Raw genomic sequence first — 23,359 nt, 5'->3', positions numbered from 1 at the left:
TCCGCGGCCGGCACAGCTCCCCCTCCCCGGGCGTGGTGGCGGCGCTGTGCGCGCATGCGCAGTGGCGGCGGCGTGCCCCCTCTACCCCCGGCTGGGCCGGGCCGGGGCGGGCGAAGCGAATAGGGCACCGGCCCGAGCTTGTGAGGGACCGAGCTCGGAGCCACTGCGGCCGGGGCCTCGGAGGGAGCAGCTCGGCCTCCTCCTCGTTGCCCTGCAGTGTCGCAGGCCCCTCCTTGGAGGCCTGGCTGTGGCAGCAGAGCCGGCCCCGGGGAGCCCGTGTGCATGGGAGGTGACAGTGTGTCGAGGTGTGGGTTTGCTCGCCGTCGGGGGTGAGCGATGCTGGAAAGGGCGCTGGGTCTGAGTCTTCTGTGCCACAGAGGCCTTTGCAGGTGTGCAATAAAGAGCTGTGCGAGACCCGGCTGAACTCAGGCTGTGGTTTCGGAGATGGGGCCCTTGTCACCGCACAGAGCGGGCCCAGCAGTGTGTGCTGGGCCTGCGGGCAGCTCCTGCCGTAACCTGGCCAAGGCGAGATAAAGCTTATCGAAACGCCCTCATAACGATGAGAATGGTGTGCGAGTCTCAGACGTGTCAGCTTTTGTTCCAGTTGCCTCGATAAAATATTCAGAGGGGTTTAGTTGCTCCCTTCAGTTCTCAGATGGTGAGCTCTGAGGACCCTAACCAGTAAGTGTTCCGTGTGGTCATCCACACTTAACTGTGTAAGCTGTTAAAATTCAAGTTGCAAGTAATTGCCATTGTCATTAAAAAATTCAGAATATAATTACAGATAGCTGGTACTTACTGCCTTTCTGGGTAATTCATACTGTTCCAGATTTGGTTGTTTCCACACTGTTTTGCCATAGCTAGTGTCCTGGTCTGGAGTTTTTAACACTTGTTGGAATCTGGAGTAGTTTTGCCCTGGGGAAACATCCGAGAATAAATTTGAGGGGACTTGGACTGTGCTCCAAAGTGTTTTCGCAGTCCTTTTACTGTCTGTGCTGTTTCATGCCATGCTCCAGAGAACTGGTTGGTGGTGATATGGGGTTACATACAGTTCTTAAGCTGCTTGATGACTGAGAAAACTTTTTATGCTTGCATGCACCTGCATTCAACATGCTGGTCAACTTATTACCATATTTGTTTGAGCTACCTCAATGCAACGCCTGTCTTCTAGGTTTCTAGCTGCAGCTGTATGAGATCCTGCCCCAGCACATGCCTTGTGGAGAGGCAGAGGTCCAAGAAGTTGATATTCAGGCATAAAAATTAGGTCACATTTATAGACGGTGCTGTAATGAGGACAGAGCTTGGTCACAGTAGGGGTGCCAGGCAGTGCTGTGTAAAACAAAAGCTTTGAAGGTGGCCTGAAAGAGAGTTGAAGACAAAAGCCTGGACTTCCAGGCTGTGTTCCAGGCACCTGTATATGTAGCAGAAAAGCAGGACAAGATTTGCTTTCCAGGGGCATAAGCAAGGCCTTGTACAGACATCCAAGTCCCATATTCTCCTTCCCAACTGTAGTTGCTGTCTTTCTGTGTGAGCACGCAGGCTGCCAGCAGCATCACAAAGAAAACTGGTAAACTCAATTGCATTTGCCCCTAGTGATTGTTTCAGGCTTGTGTGTGCTATGCAGTACATGTTGCTTCTCGCTTAAATAGACAGCCTCCCATTGCATGCTCAAGACAGTGACTTGAGTGTGGAATTAGCAGGGGCACTGGGAATTGCAGGGGAGTTGTGTCCCTTGACAAAGCCAGATCTGCTTTGCTGTCTGCTCAAAGTGTTGATCTTGTCTTAGTCAGCCTTTTCTTGTTGCCAAGGCTGGGGCCCGTCTCTTTCCCATGCACATGCTGTGTGCCCAGCTCTCAGGCATGACCAATTAAATAGGAAGCATACCTTATCACAGGGATGTTTTTACCGAGAGGAGCACCTTTAATGAAAGTGCATCATGCAGAGAATTAATGTGCTGCATCAGTGAAAGTTTTTAAATAGCACTTAGCCAGGCATTTTCTTACCTGTGCCCACTTTTATCAGTTGGTTTACTAAAAATCACAAGGCCCACATGTATTGCAGCAATATTAAGTACAATGGAATTTTACATGGTACCAAATGGTTTACAGAATCACAGTTTGAAGAGACCACAGTGAGTCACCTGGTCCAACCTCCCTGCTCAAGCAGGATCATCCTAGAGTACATGGCACAGGATTGTGTCCCGATGGTTCTGGATATCTCCAGTAAGGGAGACTCCGCAACCTCTCTGGGCAACCTGTTCAGAATCACCTGCATAGTAAAGTTTTTCCTCATATTCTGGTGGAATTTTCTGTGCATCAGTTTCTGCTTGTTGCCTCTTGTCCTATTGCTTGGCACCACTGAGAAGAGCCTGAATCCATTCTCTTGGCACCTTCCTTTTGAATACTTATAGACATTGATGAGGTCCCCTCTTGGTTTTCTCTTCTCAAGGCTGAACAGGCCCAGCTCCCTCAGCCTTTCCTCATAAGGGAGGCGCTCCAGTCCCTTTATCATCTTCATAGCCCTCTGCTGGACCTGCTCCAGGACTTCCCTGTCTCTCTTGTCCTGAGAAGCCCAGAACTGGACACAGCACTCCAGATGTGGCCTCGGGCAGAGCACAGGGGCAGGATCACCTCCCTCGACCTACTGCCAATGCTCTTGCTAAGGCATCCCAGGATACCACTGGCCGCCTTGGCCTGCAGAGCACACAGCTGGCTCATGGACACCTTGTTGTCCACTGGGACCCCCAGGTCCTTCTCTGCAGAGCTGCTTTCCAGTAAGTCAGCCCCCAGCCTGTACTGCCTGGGGTTATTCTTCCCCAAGTGCAGGACCCTGCACTTGTCTTTGTTGAATTACAGAAAGTTCCTCTCTGCCCACCTCTTCAGCCTTTTGAGGTCCTTCTGAAGGGCTGCACAGCACTCTGGGGTATCAGCTACTCCTCCCAGCTTTGTGTCAGCAGTGAACTTGCTGAGAAAGGATCTGCCTCTTCATCCAAGTCGTTGATGAATAAGTTAAACAATACTGGGCCCAGTGTTGGATCTTGGGGGACACCACTGGTGACAGGCCTCCTACTAGACTCTGTGCCACTGATTATGATCCTCTGGGATCTGCTGTTCAGCCAGTTCTCAATCCACCTCACATACAATCCCAGAAGACCCATAACTCATTGAGAAATAGCAACAACGGCAATGTAAATGGTGAGAGTGTCTGCAGGGATGAGTAGGAGAATTGAGGATGGGAGAAGGGCTGTGGAGTTGCACAGTTCCTTCTCCCTGCTCCTTGATTGGCTGTCCAGAACCAGCCCTGAAAATTAAGAGATGTTTTTCTGCTGAATAAGTGCCATGTGTATTTTGCTGGCTTCCTGTTACACGCTTACATAGGCAGTTGCTTTGTGATATGGACAAGGGCTCACCTGAAGAAGTGCCAATTGCAATTGCTAGTCTGGCTGGGTGTGACATGGCTCTTCCTGCTGTTCATTTTGAACCTGGCTTGAGTTGAACACCTTTTCCCTTTCTAGTATACAAGGTCTATTGTTTTATATATTACCTTTCTAATAAGAAAATTAAATACTGCTCAGCAACAACTCTGCACACTCTTTGACATGAGCAGTCACCCACCTGTAATAGCCTCAGAGAGCTGGAAAGGCTCCTGTTACTTTTTTTCAATAATATGTGGGGAAAAATGCAGGAATCTCCTGAATTAGGAAGAACATCTCAGGGTCCTATCCCGGGTTTGGGGGGGGGGGTTGGGTTTTTTGTTTGCGGTTGTTTTTTTCACCCTTTGGCTGCATGAAAATTGACCACAATAGTTTTCTTATCATGCAGAGGGAGTTACTCCAGTGTGAAGCTTATTGAGGCATATGAAGAGTGGTGAGTGCCTCATGATTAGGATAATTTAAGTCTTAATATTTTTAATGCAGGAAGAAAGCGATGAGAGAAAAAAAAATGTTTGGAAAACAAGCTGAAGGATCTTTATTATGAGTTGGGATAAGCAGAGTGGAGAGAGTGAGGTCCCCAGCAGCTGTGTGAGGCCCCTGTGCAGGCTGTGGCCCTGGGCTGCAAGGGGTCATGAGAGGGCTCTTCTGTGGACTGAGAGGTGTGACATCAGCCACCAGGATAGCAAGGACCAACTGACCTGGAATGGAGGAGCATGGCCTACCAGTAGGAATGTCAGTAATGTGTATCTGGAGGTGCAATGGCAGCTGATGGAGAAGATCCATAGGCAGAAATGGCTGGGGTAGCGTACTCTTGGTCAGAGCTGCTCCCTGCCCCAGCCCCAGGTGCAGCTTCCTAGCGAGGAGAGAGCTCTGCCAGTTCTCTTCCTACTGGGGAACTGGCCCAATGGAGTGGCTGGGTGTGGTGGGGTGCTTTCTGGCTGACACATTCAGGCTGCCTGGAAGTAAAAGTCTTGGATGCTTTCGGACCAAATGCATGGGTGCTCTTCATCTCCATCAGAAGGAAAAGGCTGGTCTCTGAAACTGAATTTATTCTATTCCCAGCTTTGTTCTTAGATCTCTCTCAGGACCTAATTTACATTGCATCTGGCTGTTTAGCTTTCAGTAATCCTACTATTCATACTTCTGTCATCATGGCTGGGCTTCGCAAACGAAGATTTGGGAAGGGCTCTATCCACGTTTGTTGCAAGCGCGTTGGTACCATGAGAAAAATGGGTGGGTTAAAAATTATATTGTCTGTGGCTTCACTTGTTGGCTATGTTGCAGTTTGTAAGATTATCGGGTAGCTAAAATGGTGTGAGAGAATATGTATAATCCCTCTGTATATAACTGAATTAAAGTGAAGGTTTTACAATTCTTACATAACCTCTTTCTGCGTGTTGGCTATTTTTTGTTTTGGTTTGGGGGTTTTTTGTTTGGTTTTTTGGGGGGTTTTGTTTGGGTTTTTTTGTTTTGTTTTGTTTTGTTTTATTTTGTTTTGGGGGTTTTTTTTGGAGTTTTTTGGTTTTTTTTGCATATCTACAAAGTGGTAATAACTTTTTACTCCTCGGTAGGTTGAAATAATGCTAGGAAGTTGTCATAGTTGAGAAGTAGCTGCTAGTGATTGCTACATAGTGATTTGTACTATTACAATTTCCTAGCAACAGTATCCAACAGTTTCAGACAACTCTGTTAATCTAGGCATCTCTAGCAGTGTTGCACAAGTGCAATTTGCGCTATAATTTCTAAATTTTTAATAAAAAAGACTTAGCTCTTATTAAAAATAAGAACAGCAACTGTTTGGTTTTGTGTTTTGGAGTGTTGTTGTGGGTTTTTTTTCCTTTTTGGTAGTGTATTTGTTTATTGGGTGTCTTTTGCATTTTAATAGAGGCTCTGGAAGAAGTAAGGATTAAAGTTGTTATCTTCACTGCTCTGTCAGGTAAAAAGCAATGGATTCCTGCAGGGTAGCTTGTGAGGTCTTGGTGGCATTTTGTACATTATTCTTTAAAAGTACTTGGAGGCTTTGATGACTTTTCAGCGTCTGCAGTGTGAACTCTTGTGATTTGCATTTGTTCCCTGCAATTTGCAGCTGCAGGCACTGCACTAGCTTTGTTTAAATATAATGCCAAATGCCTTTAAAATAGGTGTTTGAACTGTGGATTAAGGAGACTACTTTTGTAATATTAAAGGCCTTTTTACTGCGCACATCAAATATCTAACATTCAATGCAATCTTCTTGAAGCCTTTTCTATATTCTTAGCAACACAAAAAGAGAAGCAGGGTCTTTAGAAATGCCTTTTGTGTCATTTTCCTGGTAGCCTTTTCTTCTTAAAATTTGTTTTAAAATGTGACAAATTTGACACATCAGAAATGAGCAATAAGAGTCCAAGTGTTGTTCTGCTTGCAGCTTAGTTGTACTTTACTTGAATTTTTGCTAGTAAGTCATGTTGGCAGCACACCTGCCAATTATCAGTGTTGTTGCTTGAAGTGTGGACTACTGACCAAAAATTGTATTCATGCTGTGTCTGGCAAGTTTTACCAAAATATTGTGTAGGTAAGGGAAATCTAACCCAGAAGGTTTTGTTAAATACAGATTTCACTATGGTAAAATAGAGTTATATGCTGGAGAAAAAAAATAAATTACATGTAGTATTTGACTTTGATTTTAAACATTATTCTCTTTGCATACACTATGAAAGGGAGAAACTAGCCATTGTGCAAGTTAATGGAATCCTGTACTCTCTACATCCTGGATAATTAATTATTACACAATATTTAGCATATTTACATAGTGTCTCAAAAGATTTGTGAATTAATTTATCATATTAAATTTAATCTTATCTTTTTGAAAGTGGAAACGGGTTAAGAATTTCCTTATTTAGTTTGCATTCAGAGTCTGATGAATGTTTTCTGCAGTTATTCATGTGAACAAGTTCTTGATTTCCAAAATGCTCGGCTGAGAAAGATAAAAATGTCATGATACTCATTTGCGTAATCTTTAGTGCAGTAACCACCTTGAAAATGCTGTGGGTTTGTAGACTGAAAAAAATGTGGATCAGCTGAGTAAGTAATCTGGTTTATGAACATAAAATCTTGATGGGATGGCAAATAGTTTGCAAGCAATCTGGAGACTGAGCGTGGTCATGTAATTAATTTATTAATAATTTTAAAGAAAAAAATCCACAGAAAAATGTCCCGTTGAATTCATTAACAGAGCAGGGCTTGAAGTCACTGAGTTAATTGCTCACAGGGATTAGCTCATGCATCTCTACTTGTTAGAACAAGTTTTCTGGTGCTGTAGCACTATTAGTTCTATACTAATTTTGCACTTGCCTGTAGATTAAGGCTGTGGTATTTTTACTGCAATTAGGATATAAATTTGAGTAAGTTAATAATGACAACAGTATCTCTAAGTGTTCATGGGCCATCCGTGAATGTTATCTGCTTTGCTCACTATTATATTCTCAATGCAAGAAAAAAACCCCCGAAAGACGAAGATGCAAAATGTAGCCAGTATGTGACATCTGCTTGATGACATCTTGACTTTGTTGGTTATTTGTCAGTCTCACTTGTTTTCTTTCCCAAATGCAAACTAGGAATGCAAGTGCTAGATAAACCACTCTGGTGTATGCTGAACTAGTCAGACCACACCCAGTGTTTTAGCCAAGATCTCTGCTGAGTTGCTACTGTGCAGACCAGATGATTGAATAGACAAAAAAGCCCTAACTAAATTTACTCAAGATACTCAAGAGGAGCCTAGTTGGAGCACAAGATTAGAATTTAGAGAAAATGTTTCTGGGTTCATTTTTTTTTTGGTTTAGTTTGGTTTGGGTTTTTTTAGGTTTTTTTTGTCTTTTGTTGGCTTGGGTTTCTTTTTAATATGTGTATGTATATATATATATAATAAATCACAGACAAACACAAATTCATACTTTATTTCTACAGCCAGTGATTTTTAAAAGTCTCATCTGTTGATCCTGGGAAATCCTTAGACTCTGTGTGAAGTGGCCAGGAGAAACAAATTGATACTGCTTAGCATCAGTGCAATTTTTGAGACAGTCCTAAAAAGATCATTTCTTCTTGAGTAAAAAGGTCCCATACGAAAGAAAAAAAATTAAAATCATTGAAACTACATAAATCATGGGCTGGGGTAAAAATGAGTGGATAACAGTTGCAGTAGAAGGCATGGCAGAGCCTGGGTGATTTATGAGCTGGCTATGAATCAGCGCTATTGCCGTGCCTTGAAACACACACATCACACAAGCAGGAAGCCTGCAAGGCACACGCTGTAATCCTTTTGCTTGTCAAAGCTTTGGTTAGGCTCAATTTGAATGCTATGTCTAGCTTTGGGCATTGCACTTCTGGACTCCTTCCAAATCTTTCCTGTCTTTCTTGAAGAGAAGAGGATACTCTGAGGTCTAGGGAGCATAGTCTGTGAAGAGTGATTGAGAATTTGGGTTACCTATGTGGTAAAGGATAAGGAGAAGAAGGGGACTAGGGGAGATTTCTGCAGAAAAGGAAGACTTGTTCTCTGTGCCTGTTACAGATGAACTCAATTTATTATGCACTATAGGCCATTCTTTATATACTAACCATACTTCACACGTTTGGGGGTTTTTTAGTTGTTTTTAGTTTTAGTTTGGTTTTTTGGTTGGTTTTCTTTTTCTTTGTTGTTTGGCTTTTTTTATTGTTGTTTTTTTGGGGGTTTTTTTGACTAGTAATGACCCTATTAGAAGAGTCTGGTTTTTTACTTGCTGTGATACACTCAAGTGGGTAATATGTAGAGGAATTTTGGTATTTGCAAGGATGAGGTTTGTTTTTTTTCTTTCAATGATTAGGTGACTACAATTTGAGAAGTCTTAGGTTTTCTTTCTAGGTTTTGGTAGATAAGTCCAAGGATATGAAAGGCCACTGCAAAGGGGGAGGGACCATCTCTCTCTGTGTCTGTAACAATGAAGAAATAAAGGGATTAACTTTCCAGCAAGGAAGATTCAGGTTATATCACAAAGAACTTTTTTCAGAGAAGGCTATTCGCACTAGAATAGCTTGCTTTTGAAGGTTTTGAAAAACAGGTTAGACATCTGCCACAAAAGATCATGCACAAGATCCTGATTCTACCAAGAGACAGGAGAGGAGATTAGATGACCTCTCAAGAATTTTTCCAGTTCTGTTTTCTGTGATTCTGTCAATTCCATTGTTATACATTAAAGGCATGGAGCGAGCACTGAGGCTGGCTCTATGGTCAGACTGTTTAACCCAGTACACTGTCTCCAGTGGGAGCTGAAAGCAGATGTGCAGGGAAGACTGTACAAACAGGGTGACTGCACAGGATGATACTTTTTCTGTCGATGGCTTCTGTGTATTTAGTAGCTTTGGTTAGATTCCAGTTCCATAAATTTATCTTGTGTCCCTTGAAAAGGTTTGAGCTGTTAGTGTTCCTGGTATTCCACAAGCAGAAGCTCTTGTAGCTCAACCATGTGTGTGAAGACCTTTCTCTTGGTTTTAACCTGCCCCCATTTTAGCTTCATTTAGTGCTTCTTGGTTCTTATTTTTTTAAATGACAGACATTAAAGACTCACTCTCTCCATTGCAGCTAAAGACTTTATAGACCTTTACCTTATTCATTCTTAAACATTTCTGTGTCTAGACTCAAGAGTTCTGGCTTACTTAGCTATTTATTATGTGGTAGATAATGCTTGGATTCTCCTTGTTGCCCTCTTTGGATCAGATGGAGGGAACAAACTGCAAGCAGAAGTTAAGATGCAGACTATAGGTAGCAAAGAGATGTTTTCTCAATTTCTTTTCAAATAAGTGATTTTTTTATTGTACTTCTGTTGAGCACTAAGTTTATGTTTCCATTATCTGGCTGTCCTAACCTCAAGGCCCCCCTTCTTAAGTAATAATGGTCAACTTATTGTATATATGAAATTTGGACAGCTTTATTCTCCTGTGTATCTTTTACTGTTTGTCTGTAGCAAATTTTCTGTGCTGGTTTATTGCTTAATTTCTAAGTCATATAAGGTGATTGTTCATTATGAGCCTTCAGTTTCACTACCCTAAATAATAAAGTAGAGTCAGCAACTTTTGCCACCTTGCTACACCCCCTTTTCTAGCTTGCTTATAAATACAAGGAGCAGCATGAGTCCCAGGATAGATTTCCGTGAGAACTGTTTACTTCCCTAACTCTTGTAGGTAATTATATTCTAATTTTTGACAAGTTCTCTATCTGTGCAAGGGCCTTCTTTATTTCTTGGTAGGTGCTTAGGTTCCTTAAGCCTTCTGGAAATCCAGATAGATTGTATCAACTGGATTTCCACTGGCAATGTGCTTTTGGGCATAAAAATAAGACAGTAGTAGCAAACAAAATTATTATCTTTTATATGAGAAACTGTTCTCCTCACCAAATACAAATATGTTAGTTTAATCACACTATCACATTTACAGTTCTGACACACGGACTTGCTGTGCTTTTTAATTCTCAGAACACAATTTCATCATCTGCCTCTTCATTTTTTGAATACTGGAATTGGTAATAAAAAAAATATAATCATAAATGGATGCATTTTACTGCTTGAAGAAAGATTTTGATGAAGAACATTGTTAACTGAGTGCTGTTGAGTATTTCATGTTATACAATAAACAGTTTGCAAAAACATTTGAATCTTTTAAATACTAATCATGCCTATTGAAACAAACAAGATTGTTTTTTCAGCACTGTTTAGTGTTGTGTTATTGCTGGGATTATTGACAAAAAACTAGGTGTATTGTCTTTTATATTTCCTAATTTGTATTTGAATACTACTCAGCAGACTGTGTGGGTGAGGAAAAAGAAAAAGTAGCTTCAAGTCAGGGTTATGCTCTCCTGTCATGTTCATTGCTCTGAGTTTGGTAAAAAGAGTGAGTTTACTTGCTTGTATTAGGTAGATATATGCAGCCCTTTGCAAAAAAGAAATTTTGCTAATTATGTCATTGTATGAGCAAGCTAAGATCTCTGCTCCTTTAATGAAAATGAGTCAATGATTAAAAGTTTAATGCACATTTTTAGGTGATTAAAAATGATGCATCTGAGTACTTTTCAAGGTTTTTCCCTTCCCCCAATTCCTTCCTTCCTCCAACACACTCCTGGCATGGGAATGTGTTGTTTCCTGTAGCAAATACTGAGGGCTGATATGAACAGAAGATATTGTCTTGATCACCTTTCATCTTTTATGGTTGAAAGCAAATGTTTTCTGCATGGTTTTGATTAAAAAAAATCCCAACATATTACAAATATTTAAATTCTTCTCTTGAAATGTTCCAAGGAATTTGTCTTCTCCAGCTAAGGATCTGAAAATGCATATAATTATACCTAATAATTTCACCACTGTCAGATTAGATTGATTTTTAGTCACTTTTGTGCAGATTAGATTCAACTCAGGTGCTCAAGCTGAAAGGAGGTGCATTAATCTGCAGTGACATTCAGTCTCTTCCAATTAGCAAGTTCTAAGAGATGTTAGATAATGCAAGTTTGATGATGTGAAACATTTTTGTTCTGCCATGGTTTAGTAAAGTTAAGGATGTTTAGGCCTTCAAAGGCAACCATCAGCAACTTAAGTGTTGGGCCTACCAAAAAATAATAAAAAAAGAATGAACAATTAATGGAAATAAAGAATATTCCTGATAGATTAAAAGGCTGGAGATAAATGATGGTGGTTAAATCGAGACTTTGAGGGAGATGTTTAAAAAAAAAAACATTTCCTGTGACATAAGGCTGTAATGAACACATCTTTGTGCAACCAAAAGGTGTCTTTTAAAATTTAGGTTAGTGTATTGACTTTTATAATGTGCATAACTTTGCATGTAGTGGTTTCCCTAATGCTGCATAACCTGGTTATCTGTCACGTATGTGTTTCTGTGCAGTTGAAGGTCACACATTAATTTCTTCAAACTGCATGTGGTCAGACCATAATTTTAATTATTTTCAAAGCAATAGTGCATTAGCATTACAGAAGCGAACAGTGAAACACATAATACTGAAAAATGAAGTGTGAAGAAATGACATTGCAATGTGTGCATGTCTTCTGATTTGGCAGAATTAATGCTGGCAAGTCTTTGCTGTAGCTTAAAGTATATGTGTGTTGCTTAATTATCTCAGTTACTAAATATGCTTATTGCATAATCTGGGGTAGCAGTAATTGAGTCCGTTACTGTAGATAAACAATTGACAATTTATAGTACTTCAGGAAAAAATCTTGACTGTAAACAGATGTCACAGAATCTAAAATATTGATGCTATCTTACTTTTACCATGATGAAAATCTTAATGTGTGCTCTGCCAATGCTTGTTGAAAATTGACAATATTTCCTTTTTATTACTTGGAGAAAAGAGTCTACTCCAATTATATTAATTTTTTTTTTCCTTTTCACACTTCCCTTAATTTTTGAATGAGCTATTAATTTATTTTTGTTTGTTTAATGTTGGTATTAGCTAACATCAAAAAGCCAATTTGTTTTAGTAACTTAACAAGATTGGCTTTTGATTAAATGAGAGCAATATGGGATGTGATTTTAACTGGTGGAGCAATGATGATTTTGTAGGTGAGTAGGCAGTTTTCAATCTCCTACTTAAAAACATGTAATAAGTGGATTGTATTTCAGGAATGTTTGCATAAATCTCAAATTAGTGTTAGAACGAACAAAAATCCAACCTAGTAAGAGCTCAATATGAGTACCAGAAGCTAGTTTGGAAGGCATGGCAAGGTATAGTTGTTCTCCTGCAGATCATAATCCCTTGTAATTTTAAGATTGAAGTTCTTATATTTTTCAGAATGTTAGCCTGCCTAATCCCAAAGCAGTGGTCAATATCCACTTTCCCACTTCCATAAAACTCTAACTGATTGTTTAAAATTGTACATTAGGTTGCAAAGAGGGAATTTTGCTACATCTGAAATAATCCATATAAGAAATAGGCTTAGTTAAGTGTGGGTTGGTTTTTGTGTTGTTTGCGTTTTGGGTTTTTTTTTCCTGTATTGGTGATTATGGTGATTATGAAATATCTACTGCTTTAACTTCTGCATCATAATCTTGTCTGAGTGATTTCTGTTTGGATGGAGCAAGGCCTAGGCTGATTCCTCATGGAAGCAGTGGAAAAGTCTCCATTGACCATGGCAGAAGCTAGAATTGCTGCAGAAAGAGAAGCTACTTCATGTGCTTAAGAAGATGTCTCTAAAACTGGAAGTCTCTGATGTCTTACGGGAATGAAGTTGTAACTTGTATGAAAGACTTTGTATCTAACCATCCCCTTGCTTTGTTAGGTTATTGTATTCTTATTATACTAGATGGCATGCAGCAGTGGTAGATTGGATTTTAATAAATATATATAACTATATGAATATATAGGGACTTCAGTATTATGTGACTGGAAGTCACATACCCAGACACAAATATATGTATATATATGTATATATTTACACACAAAAAAGATAAAATATCTATATATGTATATAGAAGTAAGTGTATGTAAAAAGCACTTCAGAGGGCTCTCCTACCATCATTAAAGCTTTGCTATAGAGTACAGTAAGAGTGAGTACATGCCTCCTGTCATGCATAATTATTCTCCCAGTCTCAAGGGGCAATTCTCTATTTTACGTCTGCAGTATGAAACTGATCTCACAAATACTTAGCCCAGAAGTGTGCATTTAATCTTGGAAGTAGGCCCACAGAATTTAATGAGCCCTCAGATGGTAAATTCTTTGGGGCTTTTATTTTCCTTTGTGCCTTATTCAATGGTAAGGACAATCACCATTAGCTTTTACATTAGCTTCTTCTGTTACTTACAGCAAAATGCTTTTAGGTTTTGGCTTGAAAATGTTAATTGAAACACATAGGCACAAAAACTCTGAGGCAAAAGACAACAATTAAATTAGAATTATTCCAAAATTACATCTGAAGAATTTGAGTTGGCTTTCTGAAATTTCAAAAGCTATAGTTTTGAATGTTGCTCCAGGAGTTGTCTGATTTGGCCTTCATTGAAAAAGGGTCTTACAGAAATAGGAATTTTTTTTAGAGAGGAAGGATTGTGGACCTTGAATAGTAAAGATTCCAACCTGCGGATGAACACTGATAGTGAAGGTAACTTTGGCTTCTGTGTAGCTGGGAGTAAATGTCGAAAACCACAGCTTTCGTTAGCTCTGTTGCTGACAGCCAAAGGTATCCGTTCTTACCCATCAGAGTCCTTTGAACTCCATCCAGTTAATAGCATTCTGCCAACTGATTGCACCGGCTCTGGATGAGCCTTCTCTTCTGCTTGCTTCCCAAATCACCTGCCTAAAATAAGTTTTCTGCAGGCTGGGTTTGCTCAGTAGAATTGCTGTGGTCTGACTATATGTTTGTTAATAAGCTGTATGTAAAGCACAAGCTTGTTTTAGATAATTGACACATCATTTTTTTTTCTTCCCAGAAGGTTTCAATCTTTCTTTTTGGAGCAGGGGGTTATTTAACCTTGCCAGCAGAGAATTTCTAAACTTTGTAAGTTTATAAACTTTGCAAGCTTTTTGATACAGTTAGAACAGCATTTCTATTCTACTGGTGTAAAACAATGTCCCACACTGACCAGAGCTCAGTTATGAGGCTTACATGATGATATTCCTTTAGGAGCATGCTTTGAAAGAATTCGTGGGAAATCGTGCATGGTTTCTTACGTATTTTTATCTTGAGGGTTACTCTGCTAGCATCTGTTTATCTTCTCTTTTGAGGAAAAAAAGAGGGGGGTAGGAAATGGGAGGAAGATGAAGTTTTTATTTTGGCAATAAAAACAAACTAGTCTATCATTGTTATGAGGGAATTAGGTGAGATGAGTTAGTTTGTGTATTGGTTTTTATTTTAAAACTGTGTTTGAAAGGCACATTATCTACTGCATTGGTTTTCTTGTTAATAAAATGGTCTTCTGGCTCAGCAGTGCTGTCAAGGAGTACAATATGTCCCACCTCATTAAGTACTACCTTTTTTCTTCTCCATCTGTCTAGAACAGCAGGAAAACTTGTTTTCAAACAGAAAAATAATCAGTTTTGTGCATTTTCTTTCTTCACCTCTGTATCTGTGTGCATCCAAAAATTCAACCAAACTTCCAGGGAAATGCCTCTAGAACAACAGTCCTAATAAAGGCACCATTCAGAACATCAGGGCCTGTTTGGTATATAGCAAGGTGATCAACTATGAGAGCCCAAACAAAAAAATATCATAGAGTCACAGGTTGGTTGGGGCTAGAAGGGACCTTAAAGATCATCTAGTTCCAACCCTCCTGCCATGGGCAGAGACACCTCTCACTAGAGTAGGTTGCTTTTATTGGACACATGAGGGAAGGAAAATCTGCCTATTTAATAGAAATAGAAACTGTGGTTGATTGACAGCATAGCTGAAAGAAATATAGAAAGGGAGGTATTTCCTGCTCTGTTTGAATATGGGATAAGGAATTCATCACTGTTTGGATGTTAGGAGCAGTGCAGCACTTGTATATGGCAGTTATTTACTTCCATATAAATCACGCTTTTTAGGCACAAGAGAACTGCCTTGGAGGTTATTTGGTTCATTACAGAGAGTACTATTCAGATTAAGGGCCTGATCCACCATAACAAAAGGGTAATACTTGTCACTTGCTTAGCTGGGTAGACAGCAGCAAACTGCAGATGCTGGTTTTACTACTGGAACTAAGAGAAAAACAACTCCAAAAGCCAGGAAGAAAAGGTAACAGCAAAACCATCAAAACACTGCCCATGTTCTCAGGTAATTGCTTTCATCACCATTCAGCTTTTGGGAATTCCAGTGTTCTTCAGGTTAGAGTGATTTTCCTCATGGGACTCCTATCTATGCTGTCTCTTTATTCTCTACAGCAACAGCTCAGAGGTCCTGCAAGAAATCAATTTTAAACCTATATTGTCTTCCTGAAGAATAGTCCCAAAGACTGAATGAGGGGCTCTAATTAAACCTTTTGCTTTCAGAGGCATCAGATCATACTGATACTTTTCAACTAGTTGGAGTAGTGATACTGAATGAATAAAACTGTTAACTTGAAAAGGTCACTCCTTTGCAAAGTCAGGGATAGTTGCTACGGGCAGAAGTTGGCTGCACAGGAGGCCCGAAGTTCCACATCAGAGGCTGGGTAGAAAATTGTATTTCGCATCTGAGGTAATACCAGAGGGTGTGTAACTGTGTTAATGAGTATTGTTTGCAATACAAAAAGTAGTTTTTAAAAAGTAAATAAATACAGGTTTAGAAAACAGCAAATAGGCTAAAATAATTTATTCCCTCAATCCTAAAATATTTACATCCTTAGTTCTATTTTAGACACAAAAGGTAAGAGACCCCAGTGAGTTAACAAAAGAAATAAGCATGCAAATCAATTTCAGACAACAGACACCAGTTACTAATTTGCCACTGGGTGATGTTTAACAATCTGAGAGTAATGAAAGGCATTTTCAGGGAGAATAATTTACTGTGTTCTGGGCTATGCATGTGCTAAGGATGATGTCATACCCTGAAAGGATATCTATGCAGACCATAAATAGTCTTTCAGCTGCAGAGATTTAACACTTATTTTGCAAGATGAGAGTGTATTTTCAAATAAAATGCTTTTCTCTTTCTCTAAAGAAGGATATTTCACAATATAAAACAAGTTTTATTGTTAAAACTGTGCTAAACAGTGATATGCTATAATGAAAAGTGAGATGCATGTAACAAAATAGAAGCATGAAATGAAGACCGGGAATGGAAGGGGAGGTGAGACCTTGAATCCTTTTGGTACTATGTCATTGACTTGTTTTGCAAGTCCCCCGTTTGAAGCAAGACCCCAGGAAGCAGAGACAGAGGTCACAGGATTGCACCCTGCATTACAGGGTCACGTGTAGTTCAGTTAGGATTCAGTGTGGTGTCTCCTAGCCTTGGTGCAAGTGTAGCTGTCTGTCTAAAAAAAATGGGACTCAGACAGTTTCATCCCCAAAAGCTTTGAGAACCTCAGGTTAAAAATGTGGTGGATATACATGCTTGCTCACCTAAAACTTGCACTAGCCAATGCCAATGCTCCCAATATTTAATAAAACTCGGATCTTGTGTACGTTCAGATGAATAGCAAAAAGCAAGACTTTGTTTAGATGCAAAAGTGCAACTTTAAAACAATATTTTAAAAATTATAATATTGTGCTTACTCCTGACTGATGATTAGCCCCAGCATTAGTATAGGACAACTGGAATGCAGTTAATAACCCTGAGCAGGTACTATTTTACCTTCCATGGCCACAGCCCATGCTGCATCTTTCTGTTACTTCGTCGGACTGACAAGTATGACGAAGGCTGTCATACTTTGAAATGGTTCAAAAAGGAAATAATATTCCTGCACTGTCTTTGACTTTCTTGTATTGTCTCTCTCCCATAGCAAGCTTCAAGATCCCACTGGGACTTGTGGTATTTGGCTATTGTATTAAGCACTTTATCTAAGCTCTCTGGAAATACCTACTTACTAAACTGTACTCATGCACATCTGCTGCTCACTTATTATACTGGAATGCTCATAGACTTTTCGCTTTTGCATTATGGGAAACCATCTCAGAAATGGCACTCCGGAGAGTTAAAACTTTTTCTGGAACAGACAGGAGAAAAAGAACGGTATGAAAATAGATTCATATAGAATTAAATAAATTAATGCTGCTCTGCTGGTTCTAGACTATATGCTGAATCTTTTCCTCATTTCTGAAGTGTTTAGGTCATTCCTTGCATGGTCTCCATGTTTGTTACATTTAAGGAAATGATCTTTCTGTACTGTCCATGTGTGCTGGGATTTCTGATATATGATTATAACATATAATAGTATATAATTATTTAATATATAATTGCTGAAAATAACGTGGCTTGTGTTTAATTTAACATAATATTTGACTGGGGCTGGAAGAAGGAGAGGGAGGTTTCTGTGGCTTGTTTGTGTAATAGGGATGAAAATATAGTCTTTCCCCTGGATCCACAAGATTATTCTCGAGGTAGAACTATTTGCATTACATAAACGAAGAGTTAAAGAATGCAGGCAAGCCACAAGGTGGGAAGGAGAAGTAGATCAGGCAGACCTTCCTTATTGTGTCTGTGCCAGGCAGTGCTGCTATGGCTGTGGCAGCTGCTGTAGCTCTAGGCCTAAAACAGCAGCTGCCAAGTACTGCCTTGAGGTGCTGGATTTTTTTTTTCTCTAATCCCTCCATCCTGGGCTTGTGCTCAGCCATAGTGCACTCTGTTCCTGTACAGGATTTAGGAAGTGGGTAGTAAGCATTAAAACAGCTCCAGGTGGAGGGATTTTCATCCATCTTGTCTAAAATCAGTGCAAGGAAGGAAGGAAGGCAGTGAATATACTAAGATCAAAGATCATTGGTACACAGCAAGACAAAAGGAATGCCCTTATCCCTTAAGTGTATCCTGAGTCAAATATTTTATACTAGTATATACTTTGAGATTGTGGGGTAGAAGGATTTAATAATAAGAATGGAGCTGTAAAAATTTAGACATCTTCCTAATTCTTGAAAATTGTTTAAAAAAGAAGTCTGAGTGATGGATTATTCCTTGGTTTTACAGAAAAGTGTCTTTGTACTTTGGATAAATTATTTGAGCTCCACACACTTGTCCTCCACTGTTTCCAAAAATCAAACTCCTAGGGAAGGTACGTGAATTCCCATGGTCTGGGCAGACCATAAGAGAGAAACTGAATTAAGACACAGAGGTGATTCTTACCTTTTGCCAGCAGCTTGCATGTCTACAAAGCTCACCTGCAGCAATTACATATTGTCGGTACATTTCAGTTAGATGTGTACTTAAGTAGAGAACTAGCTAAGAATCGTCTTCAGCATTATTGCCCCTGCAGACTCCTGCAAGTTGTAAAAAACAAGTGAACTGCAAATTACCTTTGTATTGAAAAGAGAAATGAAACCTAAGTTCATCTGGAAGCTGGGGAGGTGACACCATGTGTTTATAGTGGCCTGTGTAATCTTTTTCTGGGTACTCATTTTGAGAGGTGTCAGAGACAGGATATGGAGTCAGACCTTTGGTCTGACCCAAACCATACACTGGTGCAGGTGTAGCTCATTTGCAATGTCATTTTGGTAAATGGTAAATATAATTAAATAACTTAGTTGCAGTGGGTGTTGATCATTTTAAAAACCTAACAGGGCAAGCAAACTGGAATCTAGGTTAGGGGTGTAGTGCTTTGACTGAAAACAACGTGTAGGAATGCTACTCAATACACACTTTAGGAACATTTTCCTAATGGGAAAACCTACGGAATAAATCTTAAGGGCTTGTTCTACCTGAAAAGTGAGTGGTAAGTAGTGTATTTTTATCACATTAGTCCACTTCCTTCACCTGCTAGTAATTTCTTCTCGTGCTTGAAAACAAACAAACAAAAAAAAGCCAAAAAAAAAAAGAAATGTTCTTGCTTTCTTGTACTGCTTGTGCTTCACAAGCCATATATATAAGAAATAGTGTTTTCCTAACACACCTGTTATTAAGTTTCAATCATTGCCTCCACTAGAAACCTACTGAAGGCAAATGGACTATCCAGTTGTCACTGAAGGCATGATTTAATGATGTAGTATCTCTACACTGATGAATTCACCCTTTTTAATGTGCTTAATCTATGATGCGTGAAGCAGGTGGTACCTCTGCTTTGCAGACCTGTCTGTGGAAAGCCCATTTCTTCTCCTTTTCTCTTCTGCACGTGATAAACAGAGCTTATTTATTAAAGAAGCCATCAATGTACAAAGTTGAAGCCTCAGGAGCCACTTTCACAGTGCCTTTTCAGAAGGTACCTCCTCCTTCAAGCAGTTGTTTTCCAAGTGGCCTCCAGCACCCCCTACGTAATTGCCTTGTTTCACATTTGGAAAAAAATAATATTGCTGGCCCGCTGTGTGAACAGTGACGGTAAATAGTGAAGGATAGATAGAAGCAGTTGGGTGAGAAATCTGTGACAGGCTTTTGTGTGAAAACATTTAGTATCTGCTCTCACTTTAATCATTTATTATTTTTAAGTCAGTGACAAAAACATCCTGCTGAAATAGGAACACTGGGATCCCATCTGTGGGGAGAATGGGTGGTGTTAGACAGATCTTACTATCGTGTCGACGCGACAGTATATCAGGCAAAGATATTAGTTGCTAGTTTTACTGTTGTTTTTTAAGACTGCTCATGAAAAGTTCCTTTAGCCAGGCTTATGAACTTTCGAGTGGCTGCATAAAATTATATCTTGTCTTTGTTTATCCATATCATAAAGTTATTCCAGAAAAAATAAAATAGAGACTTCAACTTTTAGAAGTTTACTATACCTTTATGTTGCCCTCAGGCCACTTCTATTTTTCTTCGGAGAAAGTGGATTCAGATTTCTTCCAGAATAGGACTGCTTAGTAAAGGCTGGAGCTGTTTGTGATAAATCTTCAGTCCTTTCAGTCACATGTATATTTGAATGAAACGTAATAATTATTTTTCTTTTGTCTTTTAAACATCCACATTTTGTAGCTGTGGATTAAGTGTATTGAAACATATCATTGCTGTGGCAAAATTGTCCTAAAAGCACAGGACTCGCCTTTTTTCCTGTTACAGAACTTAGAAATAAGTATCAAAACAAGGTATGACATATGAATAGCAACAGGCTGTGTAAGAGTGATGAATATGTTCCAGGTTTAATGTAGATGGAAATGGAAGCACTTTTATACTTGCCAAAACCTTTTAACAACATTTTGAAAACTAGTGTTTACATTCTTTGAAATGTTTATATCTAGAAGCAACCTCCTACTTTGGCAAACTTGTTTTAAATCCTCTTGGACCTCTGACAACCAAACTGACAAATATACTGATATCCCCCGATGTTGTCTAAAAGCTTGTTTTCACAGAATCACAGAACCACAGAAGGGGTATGGTTGGAAGGGACCGCAGTGGGGCATCTAGTCCAACTTCCCTTCTCAAGCAGGGTCATCCTAGAGCAAGTCGCACAGGTTTGCATCCAAACGGTTCTCGAGTATCTCCAGTGGGGGAGACACCACAACCTCTCTGGGCCACCTGTTCAATAGGAGAGTTAGCAAAACTAAACATTTAAGGACTGTAATTTGAGAAACTATCCCCCAATGAGGAATTAACATTGTTATCCTCTGGTGGTTTCTTCCAGTAGGCCCAATAGAAAAAGTATAGTATCAGTCAAGATGAATTTTAGGAATATTGAAAAAAAAATTTCAAGGGTCACCACCAGCATACTCTTTTACCAAATGCTTTGCTTAATGATTCACAGTCTCCTGCAACTCCTGACCATTCTGTGGTACAATATTACAGCATAGATGTCAGTAGCATCATGTGGCTGCTATTCAGCTTGCACCTGGTGCCAAATGATTTAACAGCTATTAGGCTGTCAAACCAACATGATGTCTTTAGGACTAGACTTACCCAGTCCAGTTTTGCCAGTCTAGTCTCACTGGCTTTGTGTCCTTAATTTTCTCCTCAGACACAGGATAGCATCCTAGTTCTGGTCCAATACAGGAGAAGAAGTGGTGTGGAGACCTGTTCTCCCTCTAGTCCTTTCCAGCAAAGGAGCAAAGCAGACAAGGGCTGAGTACTTATGGGCTCGGGGAACATTCATGGGAAGTGAAAGTGCCTTGCTCTCCTCACCCTGGGAGATGAGGTGGTGTCCTTACCCTCCCTCTGGGTATCAGCACAGATCCCAGCTGTCCCCTTCTCCTACCCTTACAGGTCAGGTGAGATCAGATCAGCTGGGACGTGAGATTGGGTTCATGAAAGACAGACACGTTCTTGTGGTGCTCTCTCTTTTTACCATTTGCCCCAAAGGGTGTTTTTGTTATTATCAAGAAAAAAGTCTACTCAGTGCAGCCACAGTTCTCTTGGAGCAAATCAATTATTTGCGTGAGGAATACAGAGATTACCTGCTTCTGTTGTTTGATTTTGAGCAAAGGAGCTTTTCCCATCTTTATTCACTGCATGTCATGGGAACAAATGGAGGACATAAAGCACTTCATTCTTGCCCAGGCTCAAGGGGAAAGAAAAAAAAAAAAGGAGGTTGCATTTAATAGACAGAAGTCTGAGACCCTGGAGTAGAAGCTGTGTATGACTGCCTCTCAGATGACGCTCCAGTTCAGGAAAATTGGTGAAAGGACATCTGTTGGCAAATTGCTTTTTTGGGTTATTTAGAGCAGCAAGTTGAAAGACACAGGAGATGAGGATATGTGGGATCCCAACTGACCATAAGAAATCAAATTGCACTCTTTAAAAGAAAACTGATTACCAGACATATTAAGCTTTAATCTTATTTGCAGTTAGTAGCCCCAAAGAGAATGCTTTGTTGGAGACCTTCCAAGAACAGCTATTGCAGACAGCTTGTAAAGCAACAACGATGCGATGGAAATAATGCAAATACAGTTCAACATTTGCTATAATAAAGTTAGTTTATGACACCCTTTGTAACAACCTCAACAATAAATGCCAATTTCCTCATTGGCAATTACCTCTGGTGAGACAAACACTTCCCCAAAGTTGACATGAAGACAGTATTTACATATTTCTTTCTTTTTACAAAACGGACTGTATCTGGCACATAAGTGTACTTTTTATTTCTAAGATTTCTAAGCATCATTTAAATACTGAATGAGTGCAAATGACCTCCACTAATGTACTGCTTCTGTGCATTCAGTTCAAATGGGATGCTGCTTCTGATGCAGCAGGCTGCCAAACCCTGACACAGTGACCTGCTTCAGCTGGGGAACACTTTAATTCCGGTTCTGTGAGGATTCCTTGGCAAGGCTGCTCCTGGCTGTTGTCCTCATGACACTAAGCCATGCTGCTGACGTGAATTATGGTTAAACATATCTTACCTGTGGGATCTGGTCACTGATGCTTCTGTTTACCTTGCAGGTAGCCTGAACTTCAGTTCCTCACCTGCCCAGAGCCTGGTAGCTGTGGCGTTTGTGTTGGTCAACCTCAGCTCAGCTCTCTGCAGCTGTAGGTGGGCTGCAGATGTAAGATGGAGACTTATGCAGGTAACTGTGCCCATTAATGTCTGGTACAGTACAAATTACACAGGGGGTTCTCCTCTACATTTTCCTTAAACCTGGTATTTTTGGGGGTTCTGGGCACATCAGAGGAGTGGCACAGCTTGGGCAACATGTAACGAAAGAAAGAAAAATACTTTTTTTTTTTTTCTTTCTCCCCTCCAGGCAACTCTGCAGTATGTATGTTAGAGGAATTTGAGAGTCTTGTGAAATCAGAAGGCTACCATGGACTATAATTACAAACTATCACAAGGATTTTTAAAATGTATTTATTTGTTCTCATGACTTGGAGATGTATATATTTTAAAAGATCCCTCCAATAGTAGTTTTACAAAGCTGACTTAGTAGTGTTGCACAATCCATAAACCAGAATCCCAGTACACTTCTCTTAATACAAATACCACAAACTTAGTCCTTATAGACTACATTTTTGAAAGTTGACTTACTCCAAAATTACGTCTTTTTATTTACACGGTTTAGTAAATTCATACCACTTCTTAAAGTGTCTTTGGCTGTATCTAGACATCTCGCATCGACTTTTTCTTTTCATGAAATTGATAATGTTTTTGCTAAGTGAATTTCCTGGACTTGGTTGCAGTGTAATAAAATAGATAATCAAGGTGTTATAAAGGCATGCCACCAGAGGGATTTGGGATATATCCTACAGCATCATCGGTCATAACAGAACAAGTGTTAAGCTGCTTGTATACAACAAATCTCAAACTTTTTAGTGTAAATTGGAAATACACATTTTTTTTCCACAGGAAAGCCTGATACTTCTTGTATTATCTACCTGTGTATAAGCATACACATATTCAGCCCCCAGCCTATAAATGCTACATGAAGGCAGCTCTATAGCTTTTGTGTGCATTATGTCTCA

General features: G+C 39.8%; 1 long non-coding RNA gene across 1 annotated transcript; it reads left to right on the top strand.

Moving 5' to 3' along the window:
* The first annotated feature begins 155 nt into the window (after positions 1-155).
* On the top strand, positions 156-23,359 carry LOC108497381. The gene is made up of 3 exons (XR_001874791.1): positions 156-278; positions 22,343-22,467; positions 22,645-23,359. It is a non-coding gene; the product is annotated as an uncharacterized LOC108497381 (long non-coding RNA).

Source organism: Lepidothrix coronata, unplaced genomic scaffold (assembly GCF_001604755.1).
Source record: "Lepidothrix coronata isolate B3197 unplaced genomic scaffold, Lepidothrix_coronata-1.0 Scaffold47, whole genome shotgun sequence".
Lineage (NCBI taxonomy): Eukaryota > Metazoa > Chordata > Aves > Passeriformes > Pipridae > Lepidothrix > Lepidothrix coronata.
The sequence above is the reverse complement of the archived record's forward strand: the minus strand, read 5'-3'. Positions and strand labels throughout refer to the sequence as shown.